We start from the raw sequence: 18,677 nt of genomic DNA, 5'->3' as shown, positions 1-18,677 counted from the left end.
GCAGCCTTCCACTACCTGAAAGGGGCCCTACAAGAAAGCTGGGGAGAGACTTTTTACATTGGTTTGTAGTGATAGGATGAGAGGGAATGGATTGAAGGTTGTCGAGGGCAGATTTAGACTGGAGATTAGGAAGAAATTCTTGACACTCAGGGTGGTGAGACACTGGAACAGGTTGCCCAGGGAGGCTGTGGCTGCCCCCTCCCTGGAGGTGTTCAAGGGCAACTTGGATGAGACCTTGAGCAACCTGGCCTGGTGGAAGGTGATCTTTAAAGTCCTTTCCAACCCAAACCATTCTATGAATTTATTTTCAGGGATGCAGCATCTACCACCTCTCTGGGCAACCTGAAGGCTTCAGTCCATCATCTAAGGATGCATTTTCAAAGGAGATCTTCCCCTTCTGCCCCAGCAGTGGGGCCTGGGGCTTTGGGGTTAATTGCCCTGCTTTGCTTGGAACAAGGAGCCCAGATGCTAAGATGTTCCCCTTGGACATGACTTTCCTGTGAGGGTGCAGTAAACTGGAACAGGCTGCCCAGAGAGGTTGTGGAGTCTCCTTCTCTGAAGATTCCAAACTCATCTGGATATGATCCTGTGCAACCTCCTCTGGGAGACCCTGCTTTTGCAAGGATTTTGGACTAGGTGGTCTTTGGAGGTCACTTCCAAACACTACCACTGATTCTGTGATGTTGTTTTGGCTTCAGGAAGGAGAGGCTTGGGCTGCCTCCAAGTGTTAGAAACACCCAGTCCCAAGGGGGACTGCTAAAGCCATGTGAAATCAGACCTCAAGCTGCTCCTGAGGGGTCTGGTAGGAATTATAGAATCATAGAATCAGCCAGGTTGGTAAAGACCTCAGAGATCATCAAATCCAACCTATTACCTAATACCTAACACCTCAGGACAACTAAACCATGGCTCCAAGGGCCACATCCAAGCCTTTTTTAAACATATTCAGGAATTGTGACTCCACCACCTGCCTGGGCAGCACATTCCAATGGCCAGTTCCTCTTTCTGGGAAGAACTTTCTCCTCACCTTGAGCCTAAACTTCCCCTGGCACAGCTTGAGACTGTCTCCTCTTGTTCTGGTGCTGGTTGCCTGGGAGAAGAGGGAGTTAGCAGAAATTGTGTCTTCTGCTGAAGTGACACTGGATTCAGGCACAACTCAGGTCTCCCCTGAGCCTCCTTGTCTCCAGGATGAACAACCCCAGCTCCCCCAGCTGCTCCTAGTAAGACTTCTTCCTGCTCCTTGTCCCAGGCAGAGCAGCAAGCTCCCAAACCTGCAGGGCAAGCAGGGAGTGAAGCCTCTACCACTTCAAGCTGTGCCACGGGGCTTGTGCAAACACTGCCAGCTCTTCAGCACAAACTCTTGACTTTCCTGCACCCAATGGAACAAAGCCTCCAACAGTGTGCTGACCAAGGAGGCTCAACAGGTGAAACAGAGATGGATGAATGGACGGATGCAGCAGCACCAGTAGCAAGATGCCTCCGGAGCAGTGCTGGGACCCAGCACCGGGTAGAAGAGGGAGGCAGTGAAAAAAAAGTGAAAGCAGCCCTCATCATCACCCAAGCTGTGTTTGTTAATGTGTGTACAGAGGAACTCTGTTTGTTTGTAGGTCCTTAGTAGAAGTGTGTCTAATGTTGACTTTTTGAGTCTAATATTGTTTGAATTTTCTATCGGGAGCCTAACCCACACTGCCCGGCTGCTCTCTCCCTCCCATGTTTGTGCATTCAGTACCTTTTCAAACCATCCTGGAGCAGCAAAGAGCTGAGTGGATCTCCTGGTTGCCCTCCCCCAGAACCGGCTGGGGCTCAGGCTTGGCTTGTAGCCACCACCATGCCAGAGCTGTTGCCATCCCACCCTGAACGCAGGGCTCCTGCCAGCTTTAAACTGCACCCAGCTGCAGGCAGGGACCCTGCCTGTGCCCCCCAGCAGGTTCAGCCCCGGCCAGGGCCGTGCTTGTTTTCAGAGTCAACAGAAAACATGCTGTTCTGGCCAATTCTTCACTAATCTTAAAGCAAACACCAAGCTCTGGCACGTCTATTATCCATCCAAGGGAAAAGTTTACCATGCCCCCCCAGATTGCTACAGCTGGGGGAATATTGCAGCCTGTGGGATGCAACCCCCTCAGCTCTGCAAGTGCTCGTGGAAAATCAGCAACCACAGCCCTGTGTGGAGGGAAATCTGAGTGAAACAGCTCCCAGGGTGCTGGGAGGGGGGAACCTTTCTGATGGGCACCTACTGCCCCCATCCCACTGCCAGGAGCTGAATTCACTTTGGAAATGCTGTGCTGCTCGTAGCGTGCAGAGAGGACTGCATGGAACTAATAACCAGTGATGGAATGACCTTTAAAAGGACATAATTAATAAAAACCCTGGATGGGTGTAGTTTTTATTTCCCTCTTGGGTTTTGAGGGGGAGATAAAGCTTTTCTTCAGGTGAATGTGAAAGGCTCACTGCAAAATGGCACAACTCAAACCCAGCATCTTGAAACCAGCAAAGCATGTGAAAAAAAAAGAGCAGAGAAATGCAACAATTTCTATAGTCATGGGTAGCTCCTGAAGCTCTTGCACCATGGTGGGGAGGTCAAAAAAAAAGCTACATCCAGATCATAGATTCATAGAATAGTTTGGGTTGGAAGAGACCTTAAAGGTCATCTAGCTCCAACCCTGCTGCTATGGGCAGGGACATCCTCAACTACACCAATATGCTCAAGGCCTCATCCAACTTGGCCTTGAACACCTCCAGGGACGGGGCATGCACAACCTCCCTGGACAACCTGTTGCAGTGTCTCACCACCCTCACTGCAAAGAATTTCTTCCCAATATCCAGTCTAAACCGGGAGGCTGCAGTTTGGCACAGCTCAAATCCAACATTTTAAACCAAACAAACCACCCCAAAGTACTGCAACAATTTCTATAGTCATGGGTAGCTCCTGCAGCTCTTTCACCATGGGGGTCAAAGAGAAACTGCTTCCAGATCTTCACCGTCCTTCACTGCAGTGGAAAAAAACCAGTTATTGGGAGAAGAGAAGGGAAGGGAAGGGAAGGGAAGGGAAGGGAAGGGAAGGGAAGGGAAGGGAAGGGAAGGGAAGGGAAGGGAAGGGAAGGGAAGGGAAGGGAAGGGAAGGGAAGGGAAGGGAAGGGAAGGGAAGGGAAGGGAAGGGAAGGGAAGGGAAGGGAAGGGAAGGGAAGGGAAGGGAAGGGAAGGGAAGGGAAGGGAAGGGAAGGGAAGGGAAGGGAAGGGAAGGGAAGGGAAGAGAAGAGAAGAGAAGAGAAGAGAAGAGAAGAGAAGAGAAGAGAAGAGAAGAGAAGAGAAGAGAAGAGAAGAGGAAGAGAAAAGAAGAGAAGAGAAGAGAAAATAGAAGAGAAAATTAAATAAAGAAAAGAAAAGAGAAGAAAAGAAAAGAGAAGAGGAGAAAAGAAAAGAGAAGGAAAGAAAAGAGAAGAAAAGAGAAGAGAAGAGAAGAAAAGAGAAGAAAAGAGAAGAAAAGAGAAGAAAAGAAAAGAGAAGAAAAGAGAAGAAAAGAAAAGAAAAGAGAAGAAAAGAAAAGAGAAGAAAAGAGAAGAAAAGAAAAGAGAAGAAAAGAAAAGAAAAGGAAAGGAAAAGAAAAGAAAAGAAAAGAAAAGAAAAGAAAAGAAAAGAAAAGAAAAGAAAAGAAAAGAAAAGAAAAGAAAAGAAAAGAAAAGAAAAGAAAAGAAAAGAAAAGAAAAGAAAAGAAAAGAAAAGAGAAGAAAAAAGAAAAGAGAAAAAAGAGACATTTAAAAGCCAAAAGAGCAAGGAAGCCCTGGGGGAGGAGGCAGTGGGGCAAACCTGGTTACTGACCATACTCTGGAGTCAGGCCAGCACCTGGTGCTTGCAGGCCACTGCCCTTAGAGCCATGAAAGTGTGCAGTGCATGTGATGCCACCAGCACTGGTGCCAGGCAAAGCCTGGCCTCTGCTCCCTGCCATATGCCTAGAAGGGGGAACTGTAGGGACAGTGCTGTTAGCAAATACACAGTTCTGCAGTTCAAGAAAGTTGCTGTGTCCCTATGGGATCCACAACACAGCAGGGACCTGGACCTGCTGGAGTGAGCCCAGAGGAGGGCCACAAAGATGATCAGGGGGCTGGAGAATCTCTCCTGTGAAAACAGGCTGAAAGAATTTGGGGCTGTTCAGTCTGGAGAAGAGAAGGCTCTGGGGACATCTTAGAGCTACATTTCAGTATCTGAAGAGCACCTGCAGGATGGCTGGGGAGGGACTGTTGAGAGGAGCTTGGAGTGATAGGATGAGAGACAATGGTTTGAAACTGGAGCAGGGGAGAGTTAGGCTGGACATCAGGAGGAAGTTCTGCACAATGAGAGTGATAAAAGCCAGGCTGGATGTGGCTGTGAGCAACCTGCTGTAGTGTGAGGTGTCCCTGGCCATGGCAGGGGGTTTGGAACTGGATGATCCCTGAGGTCCCTTCCAACCCTGACAATTCTATGATTCTGTGGTGAAATACTGGAACAGATTGACCAGGGATGTGGTTTAGTCCCTGTCCCTGGAGACATTCAGTATCAGCTTTGATGTGTCCCTGGGCAGCCTGATGGAGTTGGAGGTGTCCCTGCTGCCTGCAGAGGGGTTGGACAAGATGACCTTTGTGGATCCCTTCCAGCCTGCTGTACTCTGTGAATCTGTGAAAATGCATGTTTATTGGGGTTTTTTGTAGGTAAAAGCAGCAAATCAACACTTTTACCTTACAGTACTTAACTCAAAGCTGTTTCCATCCCTCCATCTCATATCTAGCCAGTCAAATGATGCCTAGGGCAAGGATATTTCACAAGGTGAGAGATGCTGCTGCTGGGTCCCTCATAGAATCAGAATCACAGAATCAACCAGGTTGGAAAAGGCCTCAGAGATCATCAAGCCCAACCTATTACCTAATACCTAACACCTCAGGACAACTAAACCATGGCTCCAAGTGCCACATCCAAGCCTTTTTTGAACACCTCCAGGGATGGGAGTTCCTTCTGGGAAGAACTTTCCCCTCACCTCCAGCCTAACCCTCCCCTGGCACAGCTTGAGAGTGTGTCCTCTTGTTCTGGTGCTGGTTGCCTGGCAGAAGAGACCAATCCCCACCTGGCTACAACCTCCCTTCAGGTAGTTTTAAAGGGCAATAAGGTCTCCCCTGAGCATCCTCTTCTCCAGGCACTTCTCTTGCAAGCTGGGGGACCCGGCTCAAAAAACCTCTTAAAAACCCAGACAGCAAATACCAGCTGCTCCCAGGGAAGGTGGGGAAGGGAAAGGGAAGATTTTTATGCATCCCTTTGCAATCCTTGGTCCAGCATCAGGATTGTAACAGCCTTGATGTGTCTCCCTGGGGCAGGGAGGGAGCACAGACAGTCATATATACCACGCAAGGAAACAGAAGGGATAAAACAACAGCCACCCCACCCCTAAAACAATAGGAGTATATCTAGGGGTATTCAATTATTTGTGTGTGTGTGTGTGTGCCGTGCAACAAAAGCTGCTGCCTGGAAATGACTGCTGTGAACAAGAGCCTAAAGCAGGTGCTTAGAGAGCAGCTGTCACATAAAAGCCACTATTTAAAGGCATGATGTTTACCTTACAATTATATTTACCTTTAACGTCTTCTGGGCATTATTAATTTCCTCCATTATCGCCCAGTTTAGCATTTTATTCCACCTAACAAGGCTTTTATCCCTCAGCAGAGTCTCTAATTGCTCCCTACCACCCTCTCAGCAGGGAAGGTGCCAAAGCAGGCACCTGGGCAAGGTGTTACCTTAGCAGCTCCATCAATTCCAGGGCAGTGGGATGGGCTGTTGCTGAGCGCAGGGAATCCAGGCTGCCCAGGGAATCATAGAATGGAATGGCATGGAATGGCATGGAATGGCATAGAATAGAATAGAATAGAATAGAATAGGAGTTGGAATAGAATAGAATAGAATAGAATTGAATTGAATTGAATTGAATTGACCAGGTTGGAAAAGACCTTTGAGATCATTGAGTCCAAGCTATCACCCAACACCATCTAATCAGCTAAACCATGGCACCAAGTGCCTCATCCAGGCTCTTCCTAAACACCTCCAGGGATGGTGACTCCACCACCTCCCTGGGCAGCACATTCCAGGGGCCAATCTCTCTTTCTGGGAAGAACTTCCTAACATGCAGCCTAAATGTCCCCTGGCACAGCTTGAGACTGTGTCCTCTTGTTCTGGTGCTGGGTGCCTGGGAGAAGAGACCAACCCCCACCTGGCTACAACCTCCTTTCAGGTAGTTGGAGAGAGCAAGAAAGTCTCCCCTGAGCCTCCTCTTCTCCAGGCTAAGCAACCTCATCTCCCTCAGCCTCTCTTCACAGGGCTGTGCTCCAGATCCCTCCCCAACATTGTTGCCCTTCTCTGGACACCTTCCAGCAACTCAACATCCTTCTTAAACTAATGGTTTGGTTTGGAAGGCACCTTAAAGATTATCTGGTTCCAACCCTTCTGGCATTGGCAGGGATACCTTCCACCAGACCAGGCTGATTGAAGCCTCATCCAACCTGGCCTCCTGGCCAGGGTGGACGCATCCATGACCAACCTAGGCAACCTGTTCCAGTGTCTCAGTCAGAATATCAAAAGTAAGAGCATCTCTCATGGACATGGGTGACACACAGGATCACACAGGATGTTAGGGCTTGGAAGGAACATCCAAAGATCATAGAGAGAGGACAGGAGGTTCAGGGAAGACCTTATTGCTCTCTACAGCTTCCTGAAAGGAGGTAGTAGCCAGGTAGGGGTTGGTCTCTTCTCCCAGGCAACCAGCACCAGAACAAGGGGACACAGTCTCAAGCTGCACCAGGGGAAGTTTAGGCTGGAGGGGAGGAGAAAGTTCTTCCCAGAAAGAGGAATTGACCATTGGAATGTGCTGCCCAGGGAGGTGTTCAAATAAAGGATTGGATGTGGCCCTTGGAGCCATGGTTTAGTTGTCCTGAGGTGTTAGGTATTAGGTAATAGGTTGGACTTGATGATCTCTGAGGTCTTTTCCAACCTGGTTGATTCTATGCTTCTATGAAAAGTGAAATACTGACCTTATTCAGGTTCCACAGGACAGTACCTGGAGCCTTCCCCAGCTCCTCCAGGACTCCAGCTGATTCCATTATATGAGTCTATGAGTCCAACCCTCCCCTGAGGGTAGGGGGTAGCTGAGTAGGGCTACATTTTTGGGCCAGGACACCCTGAGAAGCTGCTGATGTTGAAGCTGATGTTGAAGCTGATGGGAGCCCTTTGCTCTCATCCCAGCCCCAAAAAATCCACAAGTTCCCTGATCCCACTCACGCTGCAGGGACAGATAAAAGCATGACAAACACACTCACACACACAAAACCCTCCACAGGGTGGAGTTTTGGTTTGTTTTGTTTTCCCAGTGATTGAAAGTGATTTTTTTTTCCCCCCTGTGCTGTTATAAGAGCAAGAAGCTGCTTTGTTCACTCTCTGCAGACACCTGTGGTACAGCACCCAGGGCTGAGGGTTTTGTTAGGGCTGGGGGTGTGGATGGTTTGTCTCCTTTTTGTATCTTCAGCTACTCTTTCATCTCTCAAGCAGAGAATTTATTGGCTTGCTCTGCCCTCCCAGATTATTGAAAACCTCAGAGTTGAGTTGGTCTTTTTCTGTTGTTTTTTTTTTTCTTTTCTCCATGGGAAGAACAATCTTTGGTGAAGGGCAAAGTCTCTTAGGAACAAGGCAAGGAGGGTAGTTTAGAAAGGAGGGGGAAAAAACCCCACAGATTCACAGATTGCATCAGGTTGGAAAGGACCCTGGAAGGTCATCTCGTGCAGCCCTCCCCCCACTGCAACCAGCAGGGACACCTTTCCCAAGGTGATCCCAAGTTAAATCCCAGGTCCCCCAGCCCAGCATCAAGCTGTCACCAGTGCAGAGGGGCGTTTTCCCTGTCTTTTGGGGCCTCATCCAGCACTGCATTTAACCAGGCACACACCATTTAACTGCTGGGTAATCCTATTAACCTCCTAAAATGAAGGCCCAGCGGGGATGGTGACCAGTGTCTCTCTGTTAGGCAGGACTGAGCAGAACCAGACTCCAGAGGGATGTTTCTACTCCACCAGAGTGGGGTGGAGTGAGTGAAAAGAGGGCTCATAACCCCCCCAGCTTCAGTCCTCTAGCAGGGTGAGGAGAGTGGATCCATTCCCTGGAGATGGGACAGCAATGCCTGGCTCATAGGCAGACAGGATGGGGGAAAAAGCAGCATCCCAATCAAAACAAACCACCCAAAGCAGGGCTCTGGGCAGCCTGCTCTAGTTGAGGATGCCCCTGCTTACTGCAGAGGGGATTGGACTAGATGATCTTTGGAGGTCCCTTCTAACCCAGACCATTCTGTGATGATCCTGCGATTCTTTAAAGCCCACTGCGCTCAGTCAGCCCTGGCCACAGACCCTGACGAGGGCATTAAACAGCCTCAAAGCACCGAGACCTGCTGTTTTCAGCCAGCTTCACATGCAACACCAGCTCCACCAGGCCCAGGGGCCCCGTGGAACCATCCAGCCAGGGGTGTAAGTACAGTATATCTCCGTTAAATTATGGGCACTCAGATTAGCATGTCCTTGTCCTTGCTCCGATAAAGGAGCCCAGGGGCTGGGTTAAATTATAGGAGCAAATCAAGCCTCCTTTTGATTCTGACCCTATAGACACAAGAGTCCCAGAGGGTCCCAGTTTTCTTCTGCCCACTTGCCTTTATTTATTGCTAATTTCCCCTACTACAATAAACACGTCCAGGGTCATCTGATCCCCATCCTGTTGGCGTTTTGTAGGCGACATAAACCACGGCCGGGGCCGGCGGCATTCCTGCTCCCCGGTTGCTGCGAACCAACAGAAAGTCCTTTATGAACTGGATGGGGAGACAGAAGGTGTCAGGAGGAGCAGGGGCTGCTGAATGGATGGCATTTCTTTCTCCCTTTTCAGAGGCCTCCCTGAATAGATTTGTTGCGGGACGGCTCGGACTGGGAACGGGGCAGGACGGAGCTAGCGGCGGGATGGAAATAGCCAGCCAGAGGCTGGCTGGCTGGCCTGATAGCCTTGGAAAACACAGCTGGGCTTGAGAGGCTTGGGGCTGTTCATCCTGGAGAAGGGGAGGTTCTGGGCAGACCTCAGAGCAGCATTTCAGTATCTGAAGGGGACCTACAGGAAGCACTGGCTAGAAGGGTTTGGAGGGATAGGGAGAGGGGCAACGGTTTGAAAGCAGAGCAGGGGAGATTCAGGCTGGACATCAGGAGGAGGTTCTGCACAGTGAGAGTGGTGAAATACTGGGACAGGTTGCCCAGGGGTGTGATTGAGACCCCATCCCTGGACTCATTCCAGATCTGCCTTGATGTGGGTCTGAGCAGGCTGCTGGAGTTGGAGGTATCAGCCTTGATGTGGGTCTGAGCAGGCTGCTGGAGTTGGAGGTATCAGCCTTGATGTGGGTCTGAGCAGGCTGCTGGAGTTGGAGGTATCAGCCTTGATGTGGGTCTGAGCAGGCTGCTGGAGTTGGAGGTATCAGCCTTGATGTGGGTCTGAGCAGGCTGCTGGAGTTGGAGGTATCAGCCTTGATGTGGGTCTGAGCAGGCTGCTGGAGTTGGAGGTGTCCCTGCTGCCTGCAGGGAGAATTGGACAAGATGACCTTTGAAGGTCCCTTCCAGCCCCATGCAGTCTGAGAATCCATGAAACTGGGGACTTCCAGGCTGCCAGCATGGTTGTATTTAATTAGGTCATGGTCAATTGGGAGGGAGAAACTCCCTTGGGAAAGTTTCTATCGTGACAGGTGGGGATGGGATATGTGGCAGCCATCCATACCCTGCTGCAGGGCAAAGTGATGCCCAGCAGCCAGCTCAGCACCAACCATCACCCCCTATAGGCTTCATACCCCACAGCCCCCTTTGTATCAGGGCTGGATTTAATCAGCTACAGAAGGAAAATTATTATTGATATCTTTTTTCCCCTTTTGTGGGCTGGAGAGACATAGAAAATGCCTGCCCAGGCCACCTTCAAAGCAACCTTCTTGAGAAATAACCACTCAAAGCCTCTCTAAATGCTCCTCAAAGCAACACTAAAGTAGATTTCCCTTCCCCAAACATCAAATACATCAATTTTGACCCCAAAGGATCACCCCAAAGCAACAAGACTCTACTTTGAGCTGCAGGCTGATGGTGTCAGCTCACGTGAGTGGCTTAGGAGCTTCAGTCCTGGTGACTTTCCTAGGGACCCAAGTTTAGAAGGTATTTCCATGCCAAGGTGGCCAGGATTCAGGGAGCACTGCTACAGACCCCACTAAAGCCTGAGACACCCTTGAAAGACCTTTCCACTCACTCACTCACTCACTCACTCACTCACTCACTCACTCACTTCAGAGTAAAACCTGGGTCCACACAAGGGTCTGGTGGGGTTGTGACCTTTTGTCATGGGATAACAAACTGAAGGGGGGTTGTTTGAGGGGCCTCCAGGATTTTTATTCTCTCTTTTTTAATATATATATAAAAACCCCTCTTGGTTTAAGGTTGCAACCCCAGAAGATTTGGAGAGAACAGAAGATTGGGAGAGGATTGTGAAAAAATACTGAAGAACAGCAGCCTGTCTCCAGTGAAGATGCTTCAAGGCAGTTTGATGTGCTCAGTTGTGCCTTCAAGACCCCTAAACACCTTGCTAATACAGTTCTGGCCCTTGCAGGAGTATCTGTCTGCAATATTAGGGTCCTCCCCCACCCCACACTCTCCCCTCTGCAGCTCGGGTCCCACCAGGCTGCAATCGGCAAGGCTGGGTTGGAGCCACCGCGCCCCAGGCCACCCGGGAGGATGTCGGTGTGGGATGCAGGTGCCAAGGGGCAGAGGCAATGGTTTTATGCAACCCCCAGCTCAAATTCCCTCAAACATCACCCAGGAGGGTCAAAAGTTCAGGCAACCCAGCGGCAACAGCGCCAAGTTTTGTTTCCTGCTGAGGAAAGAGGGTGAAGGAAGGAACCGAGGAGAAATGAGGAGAGAAATCCAATAAACGCAGGGGTGAGAAGGGAGAGGGGCAGGCAGTGAGAAAAGCAAACACAGCCTGCAACAAAAGGAGGAGAAAGGCAGCAAGAACCACGGGCAAGCCAGAGGACACAGGTTAGGAGGAGCTGGAGGGGCTTGCACAAGCAGCTGAGAAGGGGCAGCTCCTACCGTGGCCTTTACAAGTGTTTGCTGTCACTTTTGTCACCACAAGGCCGGTTTGAGCAGCTGTGGCTGTGCCACCAGCAGCTTTGCTGAGCTCTGGAGTGGCCAGTGAGGACTTGTGTACTCAGACAGAGCGGGTGTAGAGTCTCCATGTCCCCAGCTGTGGGTGGGGGGACATGGTGCAGAGTCATGTCTTTGGCCCCAGGGAAACAGCAAGGGTGCAGACTGTGTCCCCAGGGTGCTGGGAATGTGCCCATTCACAGTCACAGAACCCTAGAGGTTGGAATGGACCTCCAGAGATCATCCAGTCTGACCCCCTGCCAAAGCAGGATCACCCAGGGTAGTCTGCACAGGAATGCACCCAGGTGGGTTTTGAATGTGTCCAGAGAAGGAGGCATTGACCTTCCTTGGGACTTTTCTTTTGCTTCTCTGTAGTAGCTCTTAAGAAAATGGAGGACCCTGATGTGCAAGTGGAGGAGGGTGGCATTCTGGGGACAGCCTCATTTTTTTCCCCTCAAAAGCCCAACCTCACCAATTCCCACCACCCACACCCTCCCCATAAGCTCCTGTCTCCCACCCATCACCACACAAGCTGGACCTCTCCAAGGTGTGGGTTATTGACTCTTCCAGCACAGAGCCACAAAGATGCTGAAGGGAGTGGAACATCTCCCTTGTGAGGAAAGGCTGAGGGAACTGGGGGTCTTTGGCTGGGAACAGAGAATCATAGAATTGTTAGGGTTGGAAGGGGCCTCGAGGATCATCCACTTCCAACCCCCCCGCCATGGGCAGGGACACCTCACACTGCAGCAGGTTGCTCACAGCCACATCCAGCCTGGCCTGAAAAACCTCCAGGGATGAGGCTTCCACCACCTCCCTGGGCAACCTGTTCCTGTGTCTCACCAGCCTCATGGTAGTGAGTCTCCTCAGGAGACTGAGGGGTGACCTCATTCGTGTTTATGAGGATATGCAGGGCAGTGTCAGGAGGATGGAGCCAGGCTCTGCTCAGGGATGTCCAATGGCAGGACAAAGGACACTGGGTGCAAGCTGGAGCAGAGGAAGTTCCACATAAGCATAAGCAAAGCCTTTCTTTGCCATGAGGGTGACAGAGCACTGGAGCAGGCTGCCCAGAGAGGTTGTGGAGTCTCCTTCTCTGGAGGCTTTCAAAACCTGCCTGGAAGTGTTCCTGTGTGACCTGCTCTGGGTGATCCTGCTCTGGCAGGGGGGTTGGACTGGATGAACTTTTGAGGTCCTTTCCAACCCCTAATGTTCTGTGATCCTGTGGTTGTGTGATCCTGTGAACCTGTGGTCGTATGACCCTGTGATCCTGTGACCCTGTGATCCCGTGGTTGTGTGATCCTGTGAACCTGTGGTCGTGTGATCCTGTGATCCCTCTCCATGCCTGGGGAGACTCTGCAGCACCACATCCCATTCCCAGCATGGCTGGGAGAAGCTTTGTGCTTCCTCACTGGGCCCCCTGCCAGCAGACTGCTCCTCTTTGTGCCTCCTCCTGGCACAGCCGCCAGCTGCTGCTCAAGTTTGCCGGGGTGGGATGGTTCAGCAGCAGAGGAGAGCGTGCCCTAGCACGCACCTGGACCCGAACGAGATGCTCAGGCAGGGCCATGTGCACCTTTGGAGGCGGAACAAAGGCTTTATGGCTGTCACATTCGTGCCCTGCCAGTGGCTTTGCCTGTGCTCTCCACCGACCTTGGATCTTTATTGTTCCTGGGCAGGGACCCTTTATGGGCTCCAGATGGAAAGTGTACAATTAATAAGCCCTGGTTGGCAAAGGGCCGTATGGTTCCCATCTTCTCCCGAGGTGCAAGTTGTTTGTAGTGACATTTATTTAATGCAAATTAACACAGAAATGAAGATGCATGGCTCTTCCCACAGACTTGCAGGAGCTCCTGCATGCTGTGGTGTTAAAACCTGTCATGGCTAATGACAGAACCAAGGGGAGGAGGCTATAAAGCAAATCAACGCAGCTCTGGGCTGCGAGCTTCAAACGTCTCACAGAAGCACAGAATTGTCAGGGCTGGAAGGGACCTCAAGGAGCAGCCAGTTCCAACAACCCTGCCATGGCCAGGGACACCTCACACTACAGCACAGCCACATCCAGCCTGGCCTTCAATACCTCCAGGGATGAGGTTTCCACCACCTCCCTGGGCAACCTGTGCCAGGCTCTCACCACCCTCATGGGCAACAACTTCTTCCTGACATCCAATCTCAATCTACCCAGTTCTAGTTTTGGTCCATTCCCCTCAGTCCTATCACTCCCTGACACCCTCAAAAGTCCCTCCCCAGCTTTCTTGGAGCCCACTTCAGATACAGGAAGGCCACAATTAGGTCTCCTTGGAGCCTTCTCTTCTCCAGACTGCACAACCCCAACTCCCTCGGTCTGTCCTCACAGCAGAGCAGCTCCAGCCCTCTGCTCATCCTCGTGGCCCTTCACTGGACACCTTCCTGCCATCTGCTGCCACTAACCCCCAAGCCTTCCAGGGCAGCAGCTGGAAGGGTGCACCAGGACCAGTGAGAGTGGTAAAATCCTGGAGCAAATTGTCCAGGAATGTGGTCAACCACATGTCCCTGGAGGCATTCAAGATCAGACTTGATCTGTCCCTGGGCAGCCTGCTGGAGTTGGAGGGGTCCCTGCTGACTGCAGTGGAGCTGGGCAAGAAGACCTTGGAAAGTCCCTTCCAACAGGATGCAATCTGTAAATCTGTGACCATGCTGCAGGGAAGCAAGTGGTGGTGGTGGTGGGGGAAATGCATTTTTAGGTCATTCTGAAGCCTATGCCTAACTTTTCTGCCATTGTCAAGAGATCACAGTAACCTGGTTAGTCAAAACTTAACTCCTGGCCTACAGCTGGGAGAAAAGAGTTTTTATTGCCTGCCTTTCAGAAGAAAAGCAGCATCTCCAGGTCTGCAGGAGAAGTTTCCTTTGAAATCACTTCGACCTTTTGAGTTGCCTCTTTTTTTTTCCCCATTCCTCCCCCTATTCTTTTAGGTCAGAAGGAATTCAGCCAACCCTTTTCTTTAACAATATATACCAAGCCAGCTTTAGGAGGTGCTAATTGCTTTTTATCTAAGTGGACTGTTTCTCCTCATGCCACCAGAGGTTTCTGTGGTGGAAGGAATACAATAGATTATCAGGCAGTGAGATACATGTATACAAAGGGTATTTACTCCTAGGAGGTTAAAGATACTGCACAAAGAAAGGCAGCTTTGCAAGGGTACCCTGTTAACCAGTGATGGATGAACCACCAACAGAAGAAAGGTCTGGAAGCCATGAGGAGATAAGACCTGGAAGGGTCTTATCTGAGCCCCTGGGTACCTCCTGGAGGTGCAGTCCACAGGGCTTGCTGGCAGAGACATGGGTTTCTGAAGTTTCAGCCCGAAGCAGAAGGCTTAGTGCACCTTGAACCACTTAGGACTGGGGTGAGAGGAGGTTCACCTGCACCTCTTGGGCTGCTGTGCACACTGAACCACCAGGATGGGTTTGTGACCACTTTAAGGTGGTGATGAATGTGGTCATAGAATCTTAGAATCACAAAATTATTTTGGCTGGAAAGGACCTCTGAGGTCATTGAGTCCAACCATCAACCCGGCACCACCAGGGCCACTCAACCCTGTCCCCTTGTGCCATGGCCACCGGCTTCTTGAGCACCTCCAGGGCTGGTGACTCCACCACCTCCCTGGGCAGCCTGCTGCAAAGCCTGACCACTCTTGCAGGAGAGAAATTGTTCCTAATCTCCAACCCAAATCTCCCCTGGCACAGATTCAGGGCATTTCCTCTTGCTCTATTACCTGATACTAGGGAGAGGAGACCGACCCCCACCCCACAAGTCTTGGCAAGTCATTTGGGTGCCTTGCAATAGTTTAGTCTTCTGAGGTGACATCCTCATCTCAAAGCAGGGAGAAGAGGGCTTGGAGAAGGACAGGGACCAGCCTGCATGGTGGGAGCAGCAGGGCAGGGTGGGCTGAGCCTGGCACAAGAGCTTCTCGATAAAGAAACCCCCACGGCTACATCTCATTTGTCTGCCAATGACCTCAGTTCAGCCAGAGCAAGTTTCTTAGTTCAGAGCCAACCCAAGCCTTTAAAAACTGTTGACTTTCCAGAAAAGCAGGAAGCAGGTAAACACAGCAATTGGCTGCTCTTTCTCCTGCCCACATGTCACCAGCAGGCAGGGGAGGAGGAGGGGAGGAGGGGGTGGAAATTCTATTAGGCTTTTATTTAACATGAATTTGACTGTATTCCAGGTCACTGATCACATAAGCAATCATGATATGGGTAATAAAGAAGTTCCTACCATACCTTTATTTGCTTTCTACCTGTAATAAATCTTTATCACACACCATGCTGATTGCAACAGTATCACTTCCTTCCCCCCCTTGCTCTAGTTTTTTTCATAGAGGAGGGGGAAAAAAAACTGTGAAATAACTCTATCCATCTGCAAGCACACCCCAAAGCCTCTGCTTCACCAGGTACTTTGGGCTGGGAGAACGCTCTTGGTCACAGCTGGTTCCCAAAAGGCTGCAGGGATGTTGCAATCCACAGAGTGACTTTTCCCCAGGTCCTTCAGCCAGACCAGGACAATCCTGCACAGGTGGCAGAGCCCAGTGTGTCTCCTCTGTGTTGCTTCCAACTGAGCTGGTCTGGCAAATTTAATGCTGGGGAGGGAGGGAGTTTCCAACCCACCACGCTCCTCACAGCTTTCCCTGCAAGCCATGCCCATCCCTGCCTGCTCCTGGCCCCTCTCGAGTTTTTTACCTGCCTTCTTCTCCAGGGATTCTGGGATGAAGGAGATTCACAGATTGCATCGAGTTGGAAGGCACCTTCAAAGGTCATCCTGTCCAACCCTCCTGTAGTCAGCAGGGACACCTCCAACTAGATACATAGAATATACATACATAGATCAGGCTGCCCAGGGCCACATCAAGTCTGAGAGCTAAGAAAATCCCACTCTGAGGGTCCATAGTTGTGCTGAACCCAAGAGGAAAGTGATGATATTTTAAAAAGCTATGCCAGCAATAATTCTACAAAGAGCAGGATGTGGATCTGCTTCCCCTTTGTGTCATGCTGGGAGCTATTAACCTGCAGGCTTCCCTAGGGGGCCATCACTAAAAGGGTTTAACAGAAGATCCAAGTGATGACCCTGTGCCAGAGCAGCCCAAAACACTCAGCAGACCCAAGGGTTTTCATACATTCATAGAATGGTTTGGGTTGGGAGGGACCTTAAAGATCATCCAGTTCCAACCCCCCTGTCATGGGCAGGGACACCTCCCCACTAGATCAGCTTGCTCAAGGCTGCATCCAGCCTGGCCTTGAAGGGAGGGGGCATCCACAGCCTGCCTGGGCAACCTGTTCCAGTGTCTCACCACCCTCACTGGAAAGAATTTCTTCCTCATCCCCGGTCTGATTCTGCCCTCCTCGAGCTTCAATCCATTCCCTCTCATCCTATCACTGCAAGCCCTTGTCAGAAGTCCCTCCCCAGCTTTCTTACAGGACCCCTTCAGGTATCAGAAGGCTACTAGGAGGTCTTTCTCATGAACATTCTCTTCTCCAGGCTGAACACCCCCAAGTCTCTCAGCCTGTCCCCACAGGGGAGGTTCTCCAGCCCTCTGATCATCTTTGTGCCTCTCCTCTGGACCCACTCCAGCAGCTTCACGTCCCTCTCATGCTGGAGGCACCAGAACTGGAGGCAGTTTCCCTTTCTATAAACTGAAAGCAAGTGGATCACATTTTGGATAAAAGGAAATGCTTGGGTGATGAGACAGAGACTCATAAAATGGGATGGGTTGGAAGCAACAATCAAAAGACATCTAGCCCAACCCCCAAGAAAACCTTCACAGCCCTGCTAGAAACGAACTTCAGCAAACTCAGGAGTCTTTCTCTCTTCAAAAAACTAGACAGAGAACCCCAAAGGCAGGAGCTATGGTAAACCATTCTTACAGAACACAGAATTAACCAGCTTGGAAAAGAACTTCGAGATCATTGAGTCCAACCTATCACCCAACACCATCTCATCAACTCAACCATGGCACCAAGTGCCTCACTCAGGCTCTTAAACACCTCCATGGATGGTGACTCCACCACCTCCCTGGGCAGCACATCCCAATGGCCAATCTCTCTTGCTGGGAAGAATTTCTTCCTAACATCCAGCCTAAACCTCCCCTGGCACAGCTTGAGACTGTGTCCTCTTGTTCTGGTGCTGGTTGCCTGGGAGAAGAGACCAACCCCCACCTGCCTACAACCTCCCTTCAAGGAACTGTAGAGAGCAAGAAGGTCTCCCCTGAGCCTCCTCTTCTGCAGGCTAAGCAACCCCAGCTCCCTCAGCCTCTCCTCCCAGGGCTGTGCTCCAGCTTTGTTGCCCTTCTCTGGGCACCTTCCAGCAACTCAGCATCTTTCCTAAACTGAGGAGCCCAGAACTGGACACAGGACTCAAGGTGTGGCCTAACCAGTGCTGAGTACAGAAGAATCTTGTAGATTCTTTTACATTTTGCCTGGACAATGAAGTTCTGGTACCAACAGATTTGGCCTGAGAAAAGAATTGGGTTTGAGCTTCTCCTTCAACCAGCCCAAGCTCAACTTCCAGGTTGGAAGGCTCTCAGGGGGAAGCTGTTGGCAGAAGACCCATCACAAATGGCATCAGAGACAAGGATCTACTGGAAGAGAGTCCAATGGAGAGCTACAAGGATGATTAAGGGATTTGAGCATCTCTCCTGTGAAGAAGGACTGAGAGAACTGGGACTGTTTAGTCTTGAGAAGAGAAGGCTGAGATGGGACCTTATTGATGTCTATAAATACCTGAGGAGTGGGTATCAAGATGAAGGTGCCAGGCTCTTTTGGGGGTGCCCAGTAATAGGACAAGGAACAATGGGTACAGGCTGGAACACAGAAAGTATCACCTCAACATGAGGAGAAAATTCTTTATGATGAGGGTGACAGAGCACTGGAGCAGAGAGACTGTGGACTCTCCATCTCTGGAGACTCTACTCAGCTCTGGTGAGACCACACCTGGAGCGCTGTGTCCAGGTCTAGAGCCCCTATTACAGGAAGGATCTGGAGGTGCTGGAAGGTGTCCAGAGAATGATCAGAGGGCTGGAGCTCCTCTCCTTTGGAGACAGACTGAGAGAGTTGGGGCTGTTCAGACTGGAGAGGAGAAGGCTCCAAGGAGACCTAATTGTGGCCTTTCAGTATCTGAAGGGGGCTACAGGAAAGCTGGGGAGGGACTTCTGAGGGTGTCAGGGAGTGATGGGGGGATGGAACAAAACTAGAAATGGGGAGATTGAGATTGGATGTCAGGAAGAAGTTGTTCCCCATGAGGGTGGTGAGAGACTGGCACAGGTTGCCCAGGGAGGTGGTGGAAGCCTCATCCCTGGAGGTTTTTGCAGCCAGGCTGGATGTGGCTGTGAGCAACCTGCTGTAGTGTGAGGTGTCCCTGGCCATGACAGGGGGGATTGTAACTAGATGATCCTTGACATCCCTTCCAACCCTTAACAATTCTATGATTCTATGATTCAAGACCCTTCTGGA

The sequence above is a fragment of the Dryobates pubescens genome, chromosome 3, assembly GCF_014839835.1.
Source record: "Dryobates pubescens isolate bDryPub1 chromosome 3, bDryPub1.pri, whole genome shotgun sequence".
Taxonomy (NCBI): Eukaryota; Metazoa; Chordata; class Aves; order Piciformes; family Picidae; genus Dryobates; species Dryobates pubescens.
Note: the sequence above shows the minus strand (reverse complement) of the source record.